This window comes from Acomys russatus, chromosome 28 (genome assembly GCF_903995435.1).
Source record: "Acomys russatus chromosome 28, mAcoRus1.1, whole genome shotgun sequence".
NCBI classification, from domain to species: Eukaryota; Metazoa; Chordata; class Mammalia; order Rodentia; family Muridae; genus Acomys; species Acomys russatus.
The window spans coordinates 14,108,796-14,134,838 of record NC_067164.1 but is presented as its reverse complement, the minus strand read 5'-3'; the positions used below and the strand labels follow the sequence as shown (position 1 = coordinate 14,134,838).

Sequence of the window (26,043 nt, the reverse complement as noted above, 5' to 3'; positions counted from 1 at the left end):
ACAAAGCAAAACAGAACAAAGCAAAACAAGTTTTATTTTCATGGAGAATTAATCATAAGCAAGCTGACAGATTGAGTCAGGGAGAAATGATCAGATATTGACATAAGAAAAGCAGACACATAGTTTAATCTTGCCAATACCAATCACCACACTCATCATAAATCTATTGATTAGTAGATATTTATTCTCTAGAACGACACCATTTTAGAGATGTATTTTATTAATACAGTTATCGATTTGCTATTATGAGCTTGTGTGTGTGTGTGTGTGTGTGTGTGTGTGTGCCAGCTTTTCATTATGATCAAGTTTAAATTTATTATAAAATGCTGTAAGAAGGCATGGTATTTTGGTTAAATATGACTTATGAGCTTTATTTTCTGTGTTTGTTATTTTCCAGATTATATAGTAATAGAATCTTTGAGGGGAAAACCAGTGTTATAAAGATAAGACATATTACATGATGTATTCTTTTTTGTGACATGAAGAGCATAATATTTTTATAAGTAAAGAAATGAGACTAGTGAAGAAGCTTTATATCATTACACAGATTCTTATTAGCATCAAAGAAGAAAATAATCTTTAAAAGACAGCCAAGGTACCATCACATCTTCTCTCCTGAAAGTAAGACAGAACAGCATGTCAGTACTAGTAGTTTCCTTTGATTAAAATTGTCTATCTATTTTGGAAATTGTTCAGTAAAGAAACAAAAACATCTCACTGGCTGTTTTATGTTGACCAAAGTTTGCACTGTACTGTAGTAGTTTTGAAAATTTGGCAAAATAAATTGCATGGATTTGCATAATAAAAATAGCACACCAGAGAGGGCCTTTTCTGACGAGGGTACTGAAGCTCTTCACTGCTGACTGTGTTTGTATAGAACTGCATAGTGCTGCTTCTTTCATAGAAGGAAGTGTCAGAATAGGCTCATAAGAAATCCACAACAGAAAAAGCTGGATGTGGTGGCACACGCCTTTAATCCCAGCACTCGGGAGGCAGAGGCAAGCTGATCGCTGTGAGTTTGAGGTCAGCCTGGTCTACAAGGTAAGTCCAGGATAGCCAAGGCTACACAGAGAAACCCTGTCTCAAAAAACAAAAACAAAACAAACAAACAAAAAAGAAATCCGCAACACTTTATCTGTTAATTTGCTCTTAAAGTAGCTTGCATGCCTTTTTATGTGTTTTTATTTGCAGTATAGTTTCCAGGATGACTTTCTAATAAACTAATGCCATAGCTTCAGTAGCCTCCCAACTTGATTTAGACAGACAATTCACCATGTCTATATTTAGTATATAATTAATTAATTTTGAAACCATCCTGTCATTATACAATTAGTTTATTATTTTTAGTGTATGTAAAACAGATAAAGGAATGTTGGCATTATCACAATGTTTAGCTTACAAAGAGAAAAGATGACTTGAGATGAATCACTATAGAGAGCATGCAATTTTTTTCTTTTTTAAATATAGAAACAATATATTCAGTATTTATATGAGGCCTACCAAGTTTACAGTTTAGGCAGGTGATGTAAAAAAAGTTAATTTTGATTTTTAAATCCAAGAAAATCTCAAAAATTGGTATGGTCTTTGCAGGTAGATATAAAAACGAACTTGTCCTTTCATAATCATTATGATACGAATTATTCATTAATTTTCTAATGATTTTTTTTTCTTTTAGGAATTGTCACGGTATTGAAGGCATATCTTCAGCAAGAATACCTACCAAAAATACCTACTCACAGACTTCTTAGTGATTTAGACAACGTGTTATGGTTCTTTTAGGCTATCAGTCTTGGCCTAGTGAGAAAGAACATTATAAGGAGCTTGTGTCAAACTAAAATCAAATTATGCCCTGACACATTGATTTTAAATAATTGTTAACTGTTTTACGCAGAGTTAAGGCCACATACTATACTGCTTATGCCTATATTGCAATGTCTGACCCTATAAATTATCACTTAGACCATAGACAACAATTTATTTTATAAAGTGATTCTTTTTTTTGTTCACTCTACCTTCTGTTCTGGAAGTACTGGGGCAATAGTCGGATCTATTCCAGAAGTGAAAAAATTGTCCGTGCTAGGGTTTGGTGAAGCTGAAGGCATGAGAACCCCTGCATTGTCATGCTTGAAGGTGATCGGTTCTCTCTGTGGATACAGTGGCCCTCCTTCTGCTGGCTGGAGAACACAAGAATGGAACAAAGTGATTACAGCTTCAAGTAGAGGATTAAAATGGAGAAGAAAATGAGGCTGAATGAGAGAGGGGCACATTTTTGTCTTCTTTAGCCCCTAAGATGTCTTAGAAGGGTTGTGATGTTTTACACAGATGGTTGTACATTAATAACTACTTTTAATTTATTCGTTGAGAATAAATCAAATGCATACATGTGTGCAATGTGTTATGATTCTAGACCCACCATAGTTTTCCCTTCTAACTTCCTCTGGAGTCTCTTAGCACATCTCCCTCTCAAACTTCTGGCCTTCTTCCTCCTTCTCCTCTTCCTTCCTCTTTAAAAAAACATATATCCACTGCATTCAGTTATTAATGTTATTATACACATTGGTGTGGATCACCCATGGGTTAAACATCAGTGACTACACCACCAGAGAGCAATGGCTTTCTCTTTTCAAGTCACCATCAACTGCCAATAGCCCTCAGCTTTTAAACATGGTGCACCAAAGAGTTTCTGGAAAAAGACTCTCAGTAAATATTTGAGAAACTGTATGATTTAGATCTTGACGGACAAAGATTACAAGGGGGAACATAAAAAATTGTTGATGTAATGGTGTTTAAATGAAAATAAATGCTACTGGAGGATCTTATGGGTTCTCCCAGGTTGATTTCCAGTTGCTGCACAAGCTGCGTTTGGATTCTTACCATCCCAGGAGTTTCAGGAGCTGTGCCTACAAAGGCGTCAAAAGCTGGGTGCTGCTGTCCTCCTGGTACAGCCTGAAGAGACAGAACATTAAGGATGTCTAAATCAGTGTGGATCGTTACACGTTCTTCTGTCAACCAAAGCACTCAAGCACTCTTCGGCGTCTTAAGTTGAGAGCTTAGATTTGAGAAAGAGGAAAAAAGGGGTCATGGGTGGCCAAGCACTGTTCTGAAGCTGGTTCTGTTTCGGTCTGTAAAACACCGACCCTAGGGAAGGGCGCTTCTGAGCATGAAGGAGTTTAAAAGGTGTGGCTTCATAATGCTATCTAAAGGGAAGCCTAAGAGACAGTGCAAGTGTCCGCACATCGGGGCTCCTGCTAATGACGTGCTCCCCAGTTACAGAGCCAAGAGACAGTGCAAGTGTCCGCACATCGTGGCTCCTGCTAATGACGTGCTCCCCAGTTACAAGCCTCAGACTTGTTCCTTTATCTGTTGTCTCTTTAAGACCCGCCCCCCAAGACACTCAGATACCCCCACTTCTGGAGCATGCCTATTGCAGGGCTGGGTACTACTTGACTGTTTTGCTTTCCAAACCGCCCAATGCAAGTCCTGCACATGTGAGGACTCTTTCTACGGTAGCTTACTTGTGTTCTCATAGCAGTGTGTGGGTAATTCTGACTTCATCCATCTACAAGTGTTTCTTCTGGTAATGTTTTGTCTGAAAGGTACCCCTGTGTTTAATAGAGAAGCAAATAGTTCAAGTGTAATTTTAGAAATAAAATTATATGCAGTTACTCACAGGCTCCTGCTTGCTGTATGTATCCAAACTGATTATAGAATGGTAATCTGCCAGAATTTTTGAAAAAAGGCATTAGATTTATTGTGATGATTTTGTCATAATTATGAGAAATGATTACGTAAATTTACATATCTTTTACATTAACTAAATGCTTTTGAATGTACATATTTTAGTTGATAAAAAATTATGCTACATGTCAAGATATCTTTTAATACTGTATTGTGGGAGACCTGAATTCCACATTAAAATTCTCAGAATTTGTGGTGGTATATTTACAAAGTTGAGCATATGGTTATTAACTTGTATCTTAAGTTCTAGTGGGCAACAAGTATTTTTCACTGCAATCTTTCATACTTTGGCATTTTAATAAAAAGCATATATGTGATAAATGCTTGTAGATTCTGAATGTGAGAAAAATCAAATTCAGAGGAAAAAAAAAATCAGTTTTGGACCTGGTTTAGTAGAACCATTTGCTGGCTCCATTCTTATAATTACAGGCTTAGTGCACCACCACATTAGTCTAGGTGAGACACTGTGTCCTCTACTGTGAGGTCAAGAAGTTGAGAACATGCACTAAACATCTCAGTTCTTCTTACAAAGGGAAATGAACCCATTCTGAAATTGAACCACAGATTAAAACCAACCCTTCGAGTACCTGCTCCTCAAACAGCTGCCTGCCCGGTTGCTGTGGTGGTGATGTGACAGTCGCTGAGGTTGTTCCCAGGGCAGGAGCATGTAAACAGGGTAGTACTGAGGCATCTATTCATGAACACAGAAGTACACAAGAGAGCCCATTAGATCAGGATGAGCTTATTCACTCTTTCAATGTTAGTAATACTTTAAAGCTGGTATTATGGGTAGGAACTACCAGTCCAAGCAGAAGTTTTACAAAGCATAACAGTTTTTTACACTGTTTACCAGATTGAGAAACAACTTGAACCCAGCATAATACAGGGCTTCATTTGTAAGAATATACGGTCAAACAAGTTACACATTGTAGATTCAGCTAAGTGAAGGAAGCATCTTGGAAATGTTATATGTAGGATATATATATATATATATATGTTTTTAAATTTTATTTTATTAATTTATTCATATTACATCTCAATGGTTATCTCCTCCCTTGTATCCTTCCATTCCTCCCTCCCTCCCATTTTCCCTTTACTCCCCTCCCCTATGACTGTGGACCGAGGGGACTTCCTCCCCTGTATATATATCTTATATGTAGGTTAACACGTAAACATCTCAGGAGAGAAGGGTCTATGTAGTATGTAAAATTCTGATAACCCTCATTCTACAAGACATGATATTAGAAGTTCTGTCATAGTGAATGAAAAAGAGATTAAATACTTTAAAATTTTTCATTTGGTTAAACTATTCTTGGGCGAGGGAGAGGGCTCAGAGATTAAGAGCAGTGGCTGCTCCCATAGAGGACCCAGGTTTGGTTGCCAGCACATACATGGTGGCTCACAACTGTCAGTAATTCAGTTCTAAGGCATCCCAGTTGCCTCTTCTGATTTCTTCAGGTCCTGTCTACATGTGGTACACATATATACACATAGGTAGGACACGCACAGGCAGGAAGACATCTACAAATACTCTTGTACATTTTGAATATTGAATAAAACCTAGGAAGAGATAACAAATACAAGCACTACCACCTATACTGTCATATACTGGCTTCTGATTATAGGCCTCTATGTGTTTGCATATAGAGAATATGTGAAAAATAAGAAGCATGGAACATGAATACATTTTTAATGCTGTTTCATGTTTTGTATCGTAATGATTATATTAGATAACAGCACTAGAGATGAGTGCAACCATGTTTTGGAATGAATACAATCTGACTAATTGGGTTTTTTCTTGGCCAAGAGTAGAAATCACCCATTAAGCCTTCAGAACCTAACAATGTTTGTCTGGCCAAGGTGGGTTTTGATATCTTAGGCTTAAGGCAGGGCTTAGGCATTTGTAATTTTAGAAATGGCCCACAAAGCTTTTGAGGTAGAGCTACTAGGTTAGTGGTTAAAAAGGGGGTAGGGGATTGACTTCTAAAAGCTATTTAGCTCACTGGGTTAAGATACTTAATCTTATTAAAACTATGTTTCCTGGTCCTTAAAATGAAGTAATTGTATTTGTCACATATCTTACTCTCTACATACTTAAGATATACAGTGAGATAATGTCTAGAACTGTATTATTATGTAAAGGGGCTGGGAGTGAAACTAATTGCGTAATTATAGAAAGGCCAAGTGCCCGTACTCTGTTTGAACATGTCAGTGGTCTTCATGTGGATAACAATTATATATAGAGCCGGTTCCATTGACCCCAAGGTATTATACAACTAATTATCCTAAAATCATCAGGGTTTTCCATGTTTGCATAATGAATTTAATAGTTAATCTTAATTTAAATATTTATGACTGAAGGGATATGATCATTTAACTATAATGTGGAGTCAAATCATACACACTGCAGACAAGAGACTGGGCAAGCTTCCAGTGGATTTTGTAACAGACCCATAATGTGTTAATGTATTTATGATAATAAATATTCTAATAGTAATGTGTGTTATTTATAACTACACACCAGATATCAATGCAGCATCTTAAAAAAACAAAATTTGGGAGGGTAAGAAGTCAGCTCATGGTATTACTCTTTAGTTGTTGCCCAGTGTTGGCACTTAAAGACATTGAAGACATGCGATTGGCCTTCCTGGACTCATTCACTTGTGGCACAGTGATGCCATAGGTATTCAAGGGTCCTAGAGACCCTTGGGCTGCCTGTTCTGAAAGGATCAAATAAGCCCCCGCATCCGCAGATGCCTAGAGGCCACTTGTGGTGTCTCTAGAGAGTGGTGCGTGGTTCACCTTTGAAAGCCCTGACACTGGAGACCTGGGGGAGCAACAGTAAGTGCTCTGGAGAGTGCAGTGAGCCACTTCTTGCCTTGGTCACAGCATTCTTTTCCTCACCTGTGCTTGATCTTGAGGCACTTTGAGGGAACCACATAGGACATCTGAAGAAAAAAAAAATACCCAGAAAGCCATGTAACTAAATCCTTCTCAACCTGTTACAATTCTTGAACTATTTTCCATAGAGCTAGCTTCCCATGTATCGTTTGCATTAGTTAATATCCCACTGACATTTGTTGTCTATATATTGTTTTTAACTCCTGATTACTGACTATATTTTAGGGTAATTGATTATAATGTTTTTTTTTTTTAATGTCAAAATAGGAACTATATAGAGATACTAATAGTGATGGTTGAAACAGCATAGGAGAAAACTTAATAAGCCTCCATTATATTTCAAAGCTAATTCACCAGAACTTTTGTTTTCTGTCTTACAGAAGCAAGATGGAAAGAAGCCTGACTTACAAGGTTAGTGCCCTGTTGGGTCTGTGGTGCTGTCTGCGCCTGTGACAGTTCTGGTTGACCAGCCTGGCCTCCTTGGACAACCCCAACCTGTCTTGAGAAAGGATTTGGGAAAAGGCCAGCAAAGCTCTCTAGTGTTGACAGTGGGAGCTGTGGGCGTCCTGAGACCTGAGCCTGCTGCTGCTGCTGCTGCAGAAACCCAGGGAAGGCAGGAATCCAGGAGTTAAATGCACCCTGTGAATAGCAAAGACAGAAAGAATATAGTACACTTTTGTGTTAAAAGAAGAACTTTGACTCAACCCTGAGCAAGAAAGACAAAAAAAATAGATAGTTTATACATTTGATGTTTATGAGAAGACCCGCGTTCAACTGCTTATAAACATCACAGATTATGAATTTTTTCAAGTGCTGAGAAGTCTGGAACACAGAGGGATAAAAGAACATACATTTCTGCAGGCATTTGACTGGATTAAAAAGTTCCGCCCCTCCCCACAATTCTTGCAGTTGGCTAGACGTGGCTTGGTTTCAAATAGCTAACCATCTCAAAGACCAGCAAAATTACTACCCGGTGTAGGTCAAATTTGTAACAAATATAAGTGGGTGCATGCTGTTTTCATCTCATCCCATAAGAAAATGCTCACTAGGAATACAGTCCTTTGGAAATGATATGTACATAGCAGTACCTGAAATTGCAGTGGCAAAAGTTGACCATTATTAAGATTCAGTAGTAACTAGAAAAAGAGAGACGACATGGAAACAAGATGATGATGCATCCCGGACCGTTTTCTACAGACAAAGCACAAGGCAGCCTCCAGTTCGAAGGGACACACTACTCCACCAGGACTTCCCTAAACTATAGTGACGAGAGGTGATAGTTGAAGCCAAGGTTCGGGTTTACCAATGCCACCCCTTGTATTAATTAGATCACATGGTGTCAGCTCCTCCCAGTGGTATGAGTGTTTTATATGCTTACACATCTGTATTTAATAATACCCACATTAGGTAAGATTGGAACAAAGTTTACAGATGACACAGTTGTATCTGTGTTTGGATAGCTTACGATTACCCGGGGAGGACAAACACCCTTCTACAAGCTGCCCGGTAGACAAAGCAAACCATGCAACTCAGAAATATGTTTGGAAAGTTTACGACCTAAGTGGGCTGGTTGCAGGCTTTTTAATCTCTTCCCAGTGTGTTTTCACTTATGGAATACAGGAGAAATGTCTTAATTACTTAAACTAACCTCATGACTGTTGCTAGCAGACAACAGACGCTGTGAGACAAGCTAAAAAAAAAAAAAAAAAAAAAAAGGAGAAGAAAAGAAAAAGAAAAATGGTGAAGAAAGGAATTGCATAGGTTTACATGGTGAAAGCAAAGGCACCATGACTTACTTACCGGGCTGATGATGTAACTCCTATGAGTCCAAGAAGAATTATAATTTTCATTTTCAGATGATATACCTACACAATGAATTACAATATTACTTAGCACCAAAAGATACTCTTTGCTTAAAATTACATGACAAAAATAAAGCATGGCAAAAGTCATCAGATGGCACTGTCTAATCCAAGCCGTAGGTGAGTAGGTTCCTCAGTATTTACTTATGTTTATGGCTCCCAATAGAAAAGTTATCTTTGTGACTGTTTTCTCTCAATGTAGATGTTTATTGGGAAATGCTGTCTGCTTGACCGTGAAGTTTATTTCTCGGCAAGTGACTGTTAGGCTGTGAGCACAGAACCCCCTGCCTGGAGCCATATTATTACCATGATCTTAATGAGTGCAGTGAAAAGGAATCATGACAAAGAGCTAACAGTCCCAGGCGAGAGAGAACTGCTCCATCAGAAGTCTAATAATATTCATGATTATTAACTGTATGGGTGCAGCATCGTTTTCCTAATCCAGGAGGAGAACACAAACAGCAGCAGGGATGCATAATGTAACTGATGGGCGCTTCTCATCCTTGCTCTGCTTGTAAAAGTTCCCACGGTACTTCACACATTAGGGTGGCCATGGTAGTGTACCAGAGCGGGCTTCTTAAGCTATCAAAGCAAAGATCGGATAACTTACCTTACTCCTTTGCAAGGTCTGTGTCCCTTTCTTTCTCAGTTCTGACGTTCAGATCCTCTCTTAAAATTTAAAACCCATGTTTAGGGGGGAAAAAAGGGACCAATCATGATTGAAAGGGACCAGTGATTCAGTGGGTTTTAGACAATGGCTTAGCTAACAACCCCTTTCCTAATCATCTTCGTGGTATATGGACTTCCACACCCTAAGTAATAATTCCAATTACCCCTGAGACTTTTTTTTTTTTAATCACTCTTGGTTTCTCCTTGGTCATGACTAACTTCCCTAGGCTAATTTTGTTCCTACTCCTTTTATCATCTTAAAAACAGACACCTTAAACAAGTAACCCAAAAACACTTTATTAAATTCAAGACCAAATTAGTGATTCTTTTATTTATTTATTTATTTATTTATTTATTTATTTATAGTGAAAATGTACTTCATTTTACCTCATATTTAAGAGATATACATATCAAAATAAGGCTTAAGGAAAGTCCGGATTCATATTAATGTGTTGGGATTTGTTTTCATCTATCTTGGATATCTCTTAAGGTTCAGCTAGTTAGCAAGACAAATAAATAGTCAGTGTATTCATTTTTACTAGATATGAATTCACTCTCCATCTTTAATAATTCTCTAATCTAATACTACCTTGACTGATCTTTTCCCCCACTATTTCTTTTATAAATGTATATGTAAAAATTAAAAAAATGTTTAATTAATTTTAAAATTGTTTTAACTTTGAGAAGAAAATTCAGGCTGAAGATAGAACATAGATGTTAGTGAAAATTCAAAGCTTAGTTGCTGACAAATATTTTCCAGTGTTCTGACATTAGGCTCAGTCAATGTGAGCTAGATTTACAGAGGTGGTTATTGCTATTATTATTATTATTATTTTTTACTTTATTCAAAATAAATTCTTCTCTCATATAATACAACCAGACTGCAGTTTCCTCTTCCTCCATTCTTCCCAGCTCCCACTGCATCTCTGCTGTCCCTCAGATGCACATCCTTACTGTCCCTCTTCAGAAAAGAGCATGTCTCCAATTGACAAAAACCAAACATGACAAAAACAAGATACAATAAGACAAGGGGAAAGCCCTCATATTGAGGCCAGACCAGGCAACATATAATAGGAGGAAAAAAATCTCAAGATCAGGCAAAAGAGTCAGAGACACACCCACTCCCATTTTAAGGATCATTTCTATAATTCATCATTCATGCCTTTTGAAAATAGCACTGAATACCCTTATTTTTCTAATAGAAAATTCTAAAAAGTCTAAATTTCTATGTATCCATGAAATGAAAGTTCATAACACAAAACACAGTTGCCTATAATTTTCTATATTGAAGTACAACAGAATTATTGACTAAATATCATTATTTAAATTAATTTATTTAAGAGTTGAGATTTTATTCTGAGTGTTTGTCAATATTTTAACCTTCTATGCTCTAATATTCTATGATCACAATTGATAAGGGATTACCAATTAATTTGCATTATAGGGGAATTACTTAGTGAATTTGATCTTATCAGGTGGTAAAAGCTAATGGCTTTCTAAAATAAAGTTTTATTCTTCTTTGTAATATGGTACTTAGAATTTGAGTATTGGTTAAATGTAGCAAATGGAATCCATAAAGGTCTAAAACATTAGTTAACATGACCTTTTCCATATGAAGGAAGAGAAGTCACCACTAGGTTTTATGTGTATATAAAAAAAAAAAAATCCCAAGAATAGATAGATATACAGATTGTGCTAGAATGTGATGGCTAATTTACTGAAACATGGCACTCAATGGACTAACCACTCTTGCCTCAAAAATGTAGCAAATTAATTGAGTGGTTAACTTGGTAGAAGGTTTTATATTTACATACGTGTGATGTGCACACACACAAACATATGCATATATGATTTCTATGTATAGACAGATCTTGGGTTATTTTGAGTATTGTCAAATTAAGTTAAATATACTGTAAGTAAGTAATCACTTCAGAATTTCTATTCTATGCCACAGGCTTCCAAGCAGCTAGCCCATTGCTGAATCAGGAACTTGCCAAGGCTTTGCACTAGACAGAGATGACAATATCCTTATATGAACAGTCATCTCATTTTATTCTTAAAATATGAAGATAGTTGAGATGCCTGTATTATTTTCTTTTATTTTAAATTTCCATTAGTTGACTATCTTAAAGAAAAGTAGTTGAGGGGCTGGACAGAAAGCTCCATGGTTAAAAGCATTTGTTGCTCTTGTAGAAGACCTGGGTTTGGTTCTCAGCATCCATGTTAGGTGGCTCAAAACTACATGTAACTATAGTTCTAGGGGGCTTGACACTGTCTCCTGGCCTCCACAGACACAGCACATACCCATGTGCACATATATACATATATACGTATTCACACACATATATTCAGGCATACACATTTATATATAAAATTAAAAACAATTTTAAAAGTAGTTGAAACTCTCTCTCTCTCTCTCTCTCTCTCTCTCTCTCTCTCTCTCTCTCTCTCTCTCTCTCTCTCTCTCTCTCTCTCTCTCTCTCTCTCTCTCTCTCTCTCTCCAGCATGTGCCTTCATATATAATAACTTTCAAGTGTCTCTATCATTGTAAACAAAGACATGCCTGAGTGGAGAGGAAGACCTTGTTTACGTACTGCAGTGTGCATGTTGTGTGTGTCTTATTCATTCATCCCCATTGTACACATTCCCTTATGTACAATTGTGTCAATTACCTTGAGCATATTTTGTTAATGTTTTTTAAATAAATGGTTTACTTAATTTAAGTGAAGATAAAGGTGGGATAGATTCAGAGCAATGGCACTTGGTATAGGTTAAGGTTCAAGGACATATGAGGAGGAAATTCTGAACCACACAGATACTGTCACAAGAATATCATTATTTTTTCTATTACTAGCTCCCCCCCAAAATAAAAGAACAAAAACCACATATGCCATGTGCATAGCACTGTTAGACTAGGTATCAATGAAATTATCTATATCCATGCTTTGTCTCAGTAACTTCAAGGATAAAGTGACTGGGTTTGTTCTTTCTATATGTTATATTTGCTCCCTCTATTAAATATCCTGAGGCTCACAGACTACTATTGTGAAGTTGACTACTGTTCTGTGGATTATGAAAAAAATCTGCATTTTAACGCTCTTTAAAAATGATTTTTGTTATATATGAACTATAATTTCCAGGAACTTCTAACATATACCAATGTAGTCAAGAGGAGTTACATGTTAAATGAGAAAGGTGAGGTCCAGGAAGTCCAGCATCCTCATTCATTCCTTAGTGCACAAGTAGCTACTAGAAAGCTTCAGCATCCCACGTCCTTGTCAGGCACCAAAGGGACCCTGATGTTAGCAACAAGAGATATGGCTTCAATCTCTAAGGAAATTAAAGATTTTAATTATTTAATTCACTGTCAAAAATGTGAGAGAAGGGGCTGCAGAGATGCCTCAGCAGTTAGTAGCACTGGCTACTTTTCCAGAGCACCTAGGTTGGATTCCTAGCAACCATATGGCAATTTACAATTATCTGTATTGTTAGTTCAAGGGAATCTAACACCATTTTATAGTTTCCATGGGCACCAACATAGGCAAGTGATATACACTCATATATACAAAACACCCACATACATGAAATTAAAAGAAAATTAATAAACAAAAAGAAAGTAGCTGAATTGTGGTTAGAATTTGAGCCTTTTCCTCTGAATCTAGCATTCTTGCTAAGGCATGTAAATATCCAGTTTGAGAGGAAAATATGTGATACCATAATAATTATAACTGATGGGAAAGTATAAATAAAAGTGAGTGAGTTTATATATTCTCATAAGTGAATGTGACTTACTCAATAAGGTCAATAGGACTTTGTGACCAAGAATTACTTCATTAATAGCATTTTCTGAAAACCACTGAATAAAAATCCCAAGGTTTGATCTTTTAAATTACATAGATATTTATTTTTAACTTCTGAAAAACTACTAAAATACAGTATCACTTGATTTTAACTTTCTGCAAAGTGTGCCACTGACTGATGACTGATGTGTCTATTTTACCTTGTCTGGTGTTTTCATTTTTAGCCTCATTAATAGTAAATTTTCATATTTTATTCTTCCATCTCCTGTGCACAACTTAATTAGATCAGGACTTCTTTTTTCCTCACAGTTCTATTCCTGGTGCCTCTCTTAAACATACCTCACAAATATTTGTTGGACAGTTGAATGATGACTTAAAATTTCTCAACACATTTTCACAATGAAGCTAAATATTAAAGAACTCACAAACATTGCCATAAAACATTTACCAAGATGCTACCTATATTTGATGAACATAATTGCTCTTCTATATAGAAACTTGTTTTGCCATATGGGCAAATTCCAACGTATCATAACTATTTAGATTGCTTTTTATACTCTAAGAAGAAACTATAAATGCAGTTGAATTTAATTTTTTCCTTTATGATAGACTCTATTGCATGATTTCTAGTGCTTATGCAAGAAAAAGGAGTGGAGATTTGTAATTATGAGTTTCCATATTTTCCTATACATAAGCAGCTTTGAGAACAGCTACTTTTATTTTATTTTTCCCTCTTGAGTACTGAATCTGAATTTTGAGAGAAGGATGAATATGGGAGACATACTGTCCTAAAATGTGAAGTTATGAGAAGTGATGCCAGGAGCTGGATGCTGGAGGTCTGTCTGAGAAGCCAGCGTTATGGGATCAGTGTGGGTAGACTTATAGGAGTCTATAGACACCACTCTGTCATCCTGCTCCCACTCTCGGAATATTCTCTTACCTTTTAGACATTACTCACTGGTTATCCACACTCACATTATCCCGTTATCTGAAATTAGTGTTCTAAACTGCCACCGTTAATTTCTACCTCCTTTTCTCAGAATTCTGATTGGTCTTTGCAGTAAGATGTGGTGATGTGTTAATCGTAGGCCCACTGAAGAATCAGAGCCTCCCTGTCCAGCTGCTGGGACTTCCTGTCCAGCTGCTGGGAACTGACATCAGGCAGCCCCTTGGGAATTTCTTCCCCTGATCTTCCAGGCATGTTCTGTCCAGTGAACACCCTGTTACTCACTGATCCCCAGGCTGCCCATGGTCCCAGCTCCCCAAGTCTTCCACTGAGCTCTGAGGATTACACAGCACCTTCACGTCTCCAGGTTCCTGTTCTTGCCTTGTTTCCCTTTCTGCAATGGAATTTAGCTTCAAGGACCCTTAATAAATTCCTTGTATGCGTTATGTACTTCAAAATCTCCAGTTTAGCTTGTTTTAGGGCCTCAGCTTGAGATGCTTGCCAAGGCTTTGGACATAAAGATCTTATCCTTGAATGCTATAAAGAATTTTTCTTTTTGCACCAGGAGTTATCCATTATGCATGAGCTAGCCAGTTTTGACTTATATAGAGAACAGGTTATATCTAAGAAGTCATCTGTAACTTGCTCATCTCAACCACTGCGCATTAAATTGTAGGTGTTATATTTGTGCCCTAAGGCCACACTGTAATGTCTAAACCTAAACTTCTTACTGACTTGTTGTCATTATAAATTTAAGGAATTAGCACCAATATTTTCTGCTATAATGGGTATCAAACAAAAATCAATATTGTATGCTATAATGGGACTGAAATAGCTAAAGAAAATCTTAAGGCCTTTAATGAGTCTTTTGTCTTTTATGTAGAGTCCATGATTGAAGAATTTTGATGAATTTTCATTTTATAACTGCATTTTTAAACTTCCTCCTATTAGACATCTGTAATGAATTTCTAACAAAAATTCCAAGCTTCATACAAATATATAGAGTAAGAGATTTCCCTTGGTAAAAAGAAGCACCTGGCAGGCATGTGAAGTGTCCTGCAGATATTTTACCTGTCTAGTATGAAAAACAAAAGCAAGAAAAAAAGAACAATGCAAGCCTTCACAAAATCCATGGTTTACTGCAACTGTTTGTTTCCTGTGTTTAACTTGTGCTCATCCGGAAGACAGCCTTTATGATGTGGGGCATACGAATGTGGACTTTGGAGTCATTCTTCCTGGTGATAATTAAAAATTATCACTCTTTCAGCTGCAAGCTTTTGAATTGTGAGCAAGCTTTAAACCTTTCTCTCTCTGGGACATGGTTTTATTTATTGCAAAATGGATGAGACTTTTTAGGGTTGAGATGATTAGTGCTTGGGGGGTTGGATTAAGCAGTAGGTGTCATGTTATCTAATAGATTATAAATACTTTGAGCATCAATAGGGCCTTAGTGTAGACACAGAATACTTATTTGTTGGATGAATGGGGGAATGAAGTACTTAATTTTACAGCATTTGGTAGGGAGAAGAAAAATGAAAAGCAAAGAGGCAATGTTGGTAGTACAGAGCACCCCAGTTTTCTGGGGGTAGTGATAGACTCTATTGTAAAGATATGCAAGTTATCATTTTTTCAACAAAAACTATTAATTTTATAGTATTATCAGGAAGATTCCACTTTCTTTTACAGACCCTTATCCCTTAACTTTTATCCTTTCTTTTAGGCAATGGTGCACTTGGAACTAAATCTCTGACCAAAAATAATGAATCAGCAAACACAGAAACAAAACTCCCAAACCAAATCAAAGAATATCAAAACAATAAAAGGTGCTTCTTAATGCTGCCTTTTCTACCGAGTCTAATTTCAAGCTGTTGTCTAACAATGGGCTATTCACTGTTGCATCTAAAGAGATAGTCACATCAGGACTTTATGGGGTGCACCTTAAGTAATGGGACAGCAGTGCCTTAAGTTAGAGTGCCCAGAATCAGGTTTCTGGCTATGTGGTATAAACGTGTTTTCTCACTGAATCCACCTAAGCACCTGCAAAGTATGGTTATCATTATCAAACTGGTAAGAAAACAAATCCTAAGAGGTTAGTGTGCTAAATGTAGCCTACTTCTTCAGCATTTGAATTCAAATTTGAACTGTCTGTTTACAAATCAATTACACGTTTCAATGTCATATACTTTGCATTTACTTGGGACCAATACACTGGATAGTTTTATCAAGCATCTTAGAGTCTGTTGATTAGTATTTGTTTTTTTATTATTAATATCTTGAGAGTTTTTTTTTTTTAAAGGAACAAAGAAGAGTTGTGTGGGGAACCTTTGCTTTAAGTTCATCCCTATGATACAGACATGTCCTCACGGCCCTTCCCTGGGGAGGGCTAAGGACCATGGTCTAGCATGATCATGATGACAAGGCAATCACTCTGAGGCTGGCAATGTTTCATTGCAGCTAAGAGCACACTACCACCGCTGCGTCTATCTTGAGAGTTTTATACAAGGTGTTTGGATCATGTTTACACATTTCCCAGCTCTTTCCAGACACACCCTTTTCTACCCACCCAACTCTGTGTCCTTTTAGTTCTAAATTGTGCCACCCAGATATTCTTAGATGGGTTTTCTTCTTCTAGACAGCAGTAACCTTACCAAGAGCTATACTCTCAGATTGATTAAAATTTCTTTTCAGCATTTGTTGAAAATTCCCCAGATCTCTTGCACACTATGACCCCCTGTATGTATGTATGTATGTATATATATATATATATATATATATATATATATATATACATATATATTCTTGTAATCACCACCTTTCAACTTACAAATTTTCTGTGGCTAATCTTAGGTTGTTGGAGAGTTTTCTAAGCTATAGAGATAGGATAGGCTAATTTTGCTTCTTCGAGAGTCCTCAGTAGCTTGCATCTGGCACGAGGAAATCAGTCCAGGACTGTTCCAACCATCAGTGCACTCACTTGAGAGTACTAAGTGTGAAGGTCACTTAATAAAGTGCTCATTGTTCAGGCCACATTTTAGCAAAGAAGCATAATGTTTCTCTATTCCTTTTCTAAGGACGTTTTCTACCTGCAATAATAATTAATGGAGGCAACCAAAGCCAAGAACTAATAAGCAGAAATCACAAGACAACTTCCTTTCCTTAGAATGTTTTTTCAGAAAGAACAAAAGCTGTGGAAATGCCAAGATTGAAGAGTACGCGTTACATCAGTAGGCAGGCTGAATTATAGGTTCTATCAACTTCTATTTTTATCAAATAAGAAGCTCTTGTGGTTTACGATATTATTTCCAAAGATCACTATTTTTCACATTTATGACTATTCTGGAGACATTAAGAATTTCAAATGCATATATGCCATTATTTTAAAATGATGTGGATTTCTGACATGTAGACCTTTCTCCCTGCATTCTCCTTTAAAACGTGACATTCAGCATCTTTTCCTGAATGATGACGCTAATGAGGACATAAATTACACACCATTTATCTGACATCTGGGCTGTGTCTAGCCCTGTATTAATATTTTATTTGTATAAATAAATTCAATTGCACTGCTTCTTACTAAAACCTAAGTCATATTTGATATGATTCGATGGTCTCATTTTCAAGTGAGAAACACACTACTCATTAGGATTAAAAAGTCTTAACGAGAGTATGTGCATGAGGTCCAGTATGAACTGAAGTCTAACTGCAGAATCCTCTTTTGGACAATGACATTAAAATGTATATGCTGCGGTTACAATGACCTTCTGGCATGTGAGGCCACATTCATATTAATATATGTTTTTCTATCATTATCATATACAGACATAAGAATCAAAAACACTAAAGCATCACTGATAATTTATTGCTACAACTCCTCTCTGATGCTTACACTATCCTAGAAAAATGTTTCCTCATTATTTTATTCACAAGACAAAAACTGAAATAAAAAGCCTTGTAGATAAGCCATTTTAAAAAGTGTTAATAAATGGTATCTAACACAAAATGTGTAAATTGCCATTTTTTTTAACCAACAAGGAGAAAGTATAAATCAATGAAAAAGTATTGTCATTTAAGATTCACTAAGTGGATTGCTAGTCTCTACAAAGAAGACTAAAGAGCACCAAGAACAAACATCGTGTAATGACTTACGAGCTGTCTGTGGACGGGTTGTGCCTAAGCCCCAGCTCTGAGTAAATGCTGGGTTTGGCTCAAATGTCTCTTCTTAAACACCAGTGTGACTGAAATAACAGGTGTGGAGTATTTTGGGGGCAGTGAGGTTGATGTTTGGTTGTAAGAACGGCAGGAGGAGACTGACTGCTGAGGTGCCCCCACCACATAATATCGCTGAGTGGACATGTTAATTATTTCTGCAGAAAGCACACCCCTTGGGTTTTCAAGTGGAAATAGCATAGGGACTTCATAAAATTTCTAAGTCAGAATATCACAGAAAGTTAGTAAGTGCTCAATCTTTATTGTAACTAAAAATATTTCAAGGCACTTTTAATGTCTGCCTATAAAATAGGCTCATATTAGAGTATAGGATTGAAACATACTCAACCATGTTCATAGCAGCCTTATTCATAATAGCCAGAACATGGAAACAGCCTAAGTGTCCCTCAGTAGAAGAGTGGATAAAGAAACTGTGGTACATATACACTATGGAATACTACTCAGCTACTAAAAACAAGGAATTCCTGAAATTTGTGGATAAATGGATTGAGCTAGAAATGATCATAATGAGTGAGTTAACCCAGAAGCAGAAAGAATCAAATGGTATATACTCACTTATATCTGCATACTAGCCCAAGGGGCATGTCCCATGAAAGCCTTCACTTACCAGGAAACTGGGACAGAGGGGAAGGCATCCTATTGGGACTCTAAATGAGAGACGCATGGGAGAATAGCAAAATAAAAGGATCCAGAGGGTCCTAGAAATCTACAAGTAGAACAATATGATAGGCAGATTTGGGCCCAGGGGTCCCGCTCAAACTAAGGCACCAGCCAAGGACATTACAGGTGGTAAACTTTAAACCCATTCCCAGATCTAGCCAATGGTCAGAACATTCTCCACAGTTGAGTGGAGAGTGTGATATGACTTTCTCACGTACTATGGTGCCTCACATTTGACCATGTCCCCTGGAGGAGGAGACCTGGTGGCACTCAGAGGAAGGACAGCAAGTAGCCAAGAAGAGACTTGATACCCTATGAGAATATATAGGGGGAGGTAATCCCCCTCAGGAACAGTCATAGGGGAGGGAAATAATGGGAAAATGGGGGGGGGGAGGAATGGGAGGATACAAGGGATGGGACAAACATTGAGATGTAACAAGAATAAATTAAAAAAAAAAAAAAAACATACTAGTACATTTTCTTATTGTATATTTTAATGGGTAACTTTGGACTTTTAGGCTTAAAGAGTAGATGAACTTTCAGTTAGTTCCTCTTGGCACAGGAAGATGGACACAGGTTGAGTCCAGAGAGGAAGAAGTGTCAAAATCTGACCTGGAACTAATTCTGTTCATTTACAAGGATATGCCTGAGAAGTCTCTGGCAGCTCCTTCATGATATTGAGAAACTCTCAGTGGAGAATTCCGAAAAACTAACCGCCTTGTTCTTTCCTTTAAAGGTCAAACCAGTATGAAATAACTCGAGGGTGTATTTTCCACAGTGATGCAATCTTGTCTGAGTGGGTGGGTGGGATGGTTGAGGTCTCTGGAATCATGACCACCTTGAAGCACCTGGACCAGGGGAGTTTAAAGCTGTCAAAAATGGCTGCTGCTTCTGACGTATGAGTTCAGCAAAAACTGTGAGTTCCAAGCCTCCATCTGCGTAAATGCCCCAGCCTAAAGCCTGTAATGTGTAAATCCTGTTTGGTTAAAAATACTGTTAGGAGAAGAAGACACTGGCGAAATGCAGTTTGGTGGTTCATTAGGATAGTGGCTCCCAGTAATGCTTGGATATGATAAATGTTTACATAGCTAGTTCACTCCATCTACCTAATTTGTTTTCTGTACATGGCTGTTTGGTAGCATGAGTTCACCTTGTGACAGCTTAGATCTGAACGTCAGTTCATGCTTTTAATAGCTATAGAACTTTGGGCAAATTATAATTAATTTGCATCTCTTCCCATCCCTGTAAAATGGGACAAATTATAGGGTTATCTACAGACAGAGAAGGATGCTGTTCACTCTTGGCGTGGCCCCTCCTTAAGTCAACTTAAAGGGAACACGACACTCTTTGTGATCCTACAGGGAGAAGGCTACATGAGAGAGAGCAGGTTTGAGAAGTGTCTCTAAATTGACTTATCTGTATGTGAACCTCCACTGCAATTTTTAAAAATCACCAGGTTTAAAGGAGAAAAGTTACTTAGATAAAAATAAGTGTGATCAGTTAAAAGTCACCAATAGGATTGAGCACCTGCTTACCCTCCCCGTGTCCCATTCATTGATGTTAAACACTTTGCTAAACCATGATTTTCCTCTATTAAAATGAAGACAGTTTTTTTTCCAAACCAAAATTGTTTATTAAGTACCATGAATAATGCAGAAAATTTTCACTCAGAGAATTACTTACAAACAAGTGAGTGTGACATTTTTGTGTATGTATGAAGACTGATAAAAATAAAGCCATGGATATGTGCATTAGGGATGTGGTGACAGAATAAGCCTTTGTTTGTTTATTGGTATTTATTTATTACGTGCCCTTTTGTGATAGGCTTTTAATAAGTTGTAAGGATTGCCTGCAATTTACTATATATTTAAAGAAAGCCTATACACCTCTATCCTCCTTCATCAGCCTCCTCGGTGCTGGGCACACGAGTCTGCTCAACCATCTCTGGTAAAACTACACAGTATGAAAACCTTGGGGTTGAGGCATAGAGGCAGGGAAGGGTCTTCTCAGGCATATACCCAAGGGAAGAACCCTAAGTAGAGTGTATTGCCATGTGCAAACACATGGGCGTGGCATAGTTTCGCCGTTTGGAGATCATTTCTAATTCAGGATAATTGGGATGTAGGATGCCTGTGGTGAATTGATAGAAGGTGTGGTAGAGCCAGTAGTTAGGGGTCACTTCGCGAAAGCTGGTCTTAGACGAGTAAGTATGGCTGCGTTTCATCCTGTTGGCATCTATTAATTAAGCAAGGGGATGTATATTCATCATCTGCTAGGAATTTCCATTTGTCATTCTGGGACATTTCACGGTCTGGTTTGCAGCTTTAACACTTGGTGATTTTGCTTTGATCAGCTAGATATGAGTGAGAAATATATGGTACTTGTGGCGAGAAGCTCTACGATAATGTATAGTTTCTCTTCCTGCGGTGGCCACTGGCGGCGTTCCAGGTAACAGCCGCTCATGCTCATCAACCTCAGGTCTTCAGTCTGGATTCCCCAGGGGGAGGAGCATGTTCAGCAGAGCTTAACGAAGACCTGCAGTGTAGGGGAGACGGAGAGACAAACACACTTCAAAATTGGTGGGATTTTAGGTTTGTCACCACATGTTTTTTTTTCTTATTAGTGTCAGAATTATAGTTTTGAAAGCTCTTTGTGGAAGAAGTGTTGCAGACAGAATCAAGCAGACCAAAGAAAAGCCAAGGCAATCTTGTAACATGTGGTTTGGCAAGAGCATGGGACCCAATTATATTCTATTTTGCTACTTACATATATGGTCAAGAAGTCATCTGATACCTTCAAGAAAATTGTTTTCACAGGACAGTGTCTTACCTACTTCATAGCTAACTCTACCATCCACTTATACAGTTATATGCACCGGATGACAAAAAAAAAAAAAAAGAATCGAAAAGTTGTTGGCTAGTGTGTGTGTGTGTGTGTGTGTGTGTGTGTGTGTGTGTGTATGTGTGTGTGTATGTGTGTACACACGCACGCACAGACACATGCAAATATATTTGAATCACGGATTTCAGTAAGTTTTCTTATTGGTTTCAGATTCTCCCACTTTCAACCATTTCTTATACTCCAACCAAATAACTTACTTTCCCTTTAATCTTACAGATGTTTTATCCCAGGATCTTTCCAGTGTGGAGGCAGTTGGCGTTGGATCATCCCTGCTCTGAAATATTTTACCTGTATTTCTGGGAAGAACCTACTCTTCTGAGATCTTATTTTCCTGTCTTCAATTATAGCAAGTAACTTTCATTTGGTATCATTTGATTTTTGGCATTACTGTGAGTATTGATATACATAATCTAGGAAATATTTTAAACACTATCTGAAGTAAGGGTGTCCATAAATCGCGTTAATCACTCTGATCTTTGCAATGCATTCTTCCCAGTTTCTCATTCTTAGTGTGCTTAAGTGTAACAGGATCAATTTTCATCTGGTGTTCTCTTCAGCTGTTGAACAGTTTCCCTCTGAGTCCTGTAACAATTGTTTCTCCTCATCTGATACCAAAAATCATCTCTCATACAGAAATACTAAATTTGATAAAATAAAATATAGAACCATATTATATTTGAATAAAATAAAACAATATGTAGGTCCAAAGAACTGGATAAATGTGTCTTCCTATATCCTAGTGAATCTAATCTTAAAATATTTTGTCTAAGTATTTATGTGGCTAATTGAAAAGCAGTAGAATTTTATCATACGTAAGTACCTTTCATGAATGATCATGTGCAGCAGCTAAGAATGTTGTACTGATGTGGATTTTAAAGGGATAAATCTATTTTAATGTCTGAAATGGGTACAATGAGGGCCTATTATGTGCAACTGTCAATCCCAAAGCTGGTTAAATATCAGCTCATTCAAGTGCTCCAGGCCTGTAGCTCGGTGGTGCATTTCCTAAAGCTCTACCACACGAGGGCGCTCTCTCCACCAGCTATAAATTTGATGTTTTGTTAATTTCCCATAATGTTCTTTTTTTTCCTTATAAAAACGTAAAGTTAAAATTTTTGTGAATCATTATAAATTTCATATAGATTTCTTCACTCCAAATACAAATAGCTGAAGATAAATCATACTTCATCTCAGTCAGTTTTATGCATTGAAGAAATTGGAAAGGTTATAGATCCTAGGGGTGAAAACCAGATCATTCCAGAATTATTTGTGGTCTTGGAACTTATGAGTGATGGTAAATATTGTTGCATGTTTTCTCTAAGGTGTAAAGCACGGGCAATGTGTATGATTGAGTGGGGAGGACAATTGTTTGGGAGAGTGCTGTCCTATTGAAATCTATATTCTGAAAGCGTACCCAATAGAAACACATCATTTGCCTGGAGTTTACATGACGAAATTTAGTATAACTCAGAGCATATGCCATAATCCCTCAAGGGCTGTGAAAATAGCCACCGTGTACCAGCTTCCGTAGGATCTCCTCCGTTAAGGGCTTGGACTAATGTTGCTGAGGACAACACAGAACAGATGGACCCAAGACGTATTCCAGGGATTAGGGTGTAGGACAAGGAAATTAGATGCAGTGAGAGCAACCAATGAAGATATTCATGAGATGAAAACAGGCTACCTTGTCTGACAATCAGAGGCAAGCCAAAGGAAACAAAGCCAGAAGGCAGAGTCACAAGTCATGCCAACCCCAACGGAGCCACTGCTTTCCTCAAGTTTCCTCAGGACAATGACATTATCAGTGCTCAAGAGCTCAAAAAGAACAGCCACGGGCCAGCCACCTGTGTTCCCTGAGGCAAAACTCAACTGCAGTTTTCCAGCTTTCTTCTCTTCTATGTTTTTCTGCTCATCACCGGTTCAGCGATTCCAGAAAGTTCCTCAGGGGAGCATGATTTCATTCTGTGAGGGAGTGCTGTCCATCACTGAAAGGGAACCCTCACACGTTTGCCGGAATGAATAGAAGACACGCATTTAGGATCTCAGGAGGTGGGAGGTGGATGTGTAGCGAGAATGCTCTGTGAAAGGTCACGTTTGTTGTTAAGGTGGCATCCAGAGACAAAGCTTAGAAGCATGAGACTATGAAGAGAGTGGGCCCATATCAGAGAGGGAACAGGATGATGAGTCCGTTGAGACCAAAGCCAGCTTTGGACCATTTCTAATTATTTCTGGTATTAATGAAACCTTCCCGGTCTGTACTGTTGTCTTCCTGACTTGTTCCATGGCTGGAATTGAAGAACAACCTTCCTGAGGTCGGGGAAACTTCACTGTAAACAAGCCGAAGAAAGAACTGCTTTAGATTCCTGACCTCAAGTGTGTGGAATGTTTCCAGAAAAATCTCAAGGTTGTAATGGCCACAATTAGTTACCTGTGGACCTGTTCACTTCACATAAGCTAAAGGGAAAAGGCCTTTGAGCCTGAGCAGAACTGGATGTCAAAGACATTGAGTAGTTTTAGCTGCCTGGAGTCGAGCGGTGTGGTCTGTGTTCTCTGCTCCACCACCCTGTGCAGAGCTGAGGTGCGAAGCGGACTGACAGACATTTCTGGAATGCCCCTGGCTCTTTGCTTTCCTTCTCCAGGAAGAACCACAGTAACAGAGCCTCCCGCCCCCCACGCCCCACCCCCCACTCCCCACCCCCCGCAAGGGCTACAAGGCTTCACACGAGACTGCATATTACTTACATGTATTTTGGGTGAATATTCCTTTTTTATTTATGAAACTTAGTAACACATTTCCAGGGTGTAGAGAATTTTCTGATATGACATCTTCTGTCGCATTAATCAGCTAGAAGCAGCTTTTCCTTTATTTAAAATCCGAGGATCACAAGCCTTTCTCTTCGGTCTTGGGAACTATTCATTTCTTTGAGAAAAATGCAGCTCACTTAGTTTTCCGTCCATTAAAAAATATCCTATGGTCTCTCACAGGAAGACTTATATTCAATCCCCCCAAAATTTGCAGCTTAATTATTGCTGTTTGAAATTTTATTTTTACTCTGTTTTGTTGTAAAAAGTTGTACAGCCCAGAATTGAAATAAAAAGAAATCTCTTTGAGATGAGTGTAGTTGCGTGCCTGTTAATAAATATAATTTAGAGATTCAGGAAGAACTGATTCCTCCTTCCAGTATTCAATTGCCTTATGTTACTTGTAGAAAAATAATATTCTTTTGTTCTTGATTTTGGAGAGAAACTCCACTAATATGTAAAATGACACAAGTATAACTCAGAAGCCAGGCTTCCAGAGGTAGCAATGAAAGACTTTGGGAGTATATAAGATTGTCTACATTGCTAAAAGACTTAAGTGAGGGAGCAGAGAGAGGGGCGGAGGAGAGAGAGGGGCAGAGAGAGAGAGAGAGACAGAGACAGAGAGACAGAGAGACAGACAGAGACAGAGACAGAAAGACAGAGAGAGTCAGAGATAGAGAAAGACGGAGAGGAAAATAATACCAGATTATATTATAATTATTTTGTTGACATATTGTTACCTCTCCTGAGCCTCTATCTAAGTAGGAAATCACACCCCCTCTTTCCTAGTTAAATGGGGACACTGTAGCGGATTGCTTGGTTTGGATTAGTGGAATGGGAGCCTGGTGGTGGTGGTGGTGTGGACAGAGAATTCTCTCTGCAGTTTGCCCAGCATTGAGACTTAAATGGATGCTTTTGCTGATAGAGCCAGCCAGAAGCCTCTCTCTCCCACACACAGAGAGGGCTATTGAATTGCACTCAGCCTTTTCTCTGAGCATGCCATTGTCAGCCCTGAAGTAGGGTAGAAAAATGAAGGTTGGTCTACCCAAAGAAGGTTTGGGAATACCAAACATTAGAGTGCACCTTATTTCAGAAATGGAATGAAAATGTGGGCCTCTCCGTGACTACAATGGGTCTGTGGGTAATATAGGAACAATTACAGATTAGTATAAAGAAGAAAAATATATGCAGCAATCTTACACCAAGTATAAGCATTTTACCACAAGTCCCACCATGTCCTGTCAGTATCCAGTGAAAACAGCTGACAATTTTCTCTCAAAGGGCAGAAAAGAGAAATCCTTGATGAGCTTAAATTGGGTTTAAATTTGTTTTCTGAGCTGTGACCTAGATAACATTTTTCTGCTTAGGTAGCACAGAAGAGTAAATAAACCAATTATAGAAAGGGGGTATTGGGTATTTACAGCCATATTACAAAGCCTTTCCGTGGCATTGCATATTATGGGTACTCAAGGGAGGAATTAAAAGTTTACCTGGGGGCATTCTTATCAGTACAAACAAAACAAAACAAAACAAAACA

At 37.9% G+C, this 26,043-nt stretch overlaps 1 pseudogene; it reads right to left on the bottom strand.

Annotated features, from left to right (window-relative positions):
• Positions 1–1,764: 1,764 nt before the first annotated feature.
• LOC127210647 (odontogenic ameloblast-associated protein-like) lies at positions 1,765–8,489 on the bottom strand (annotated as a pseudogene).
• Between the last annotated feature and the right edge of the window lie 17,554 nt (positions 8,490–26,043).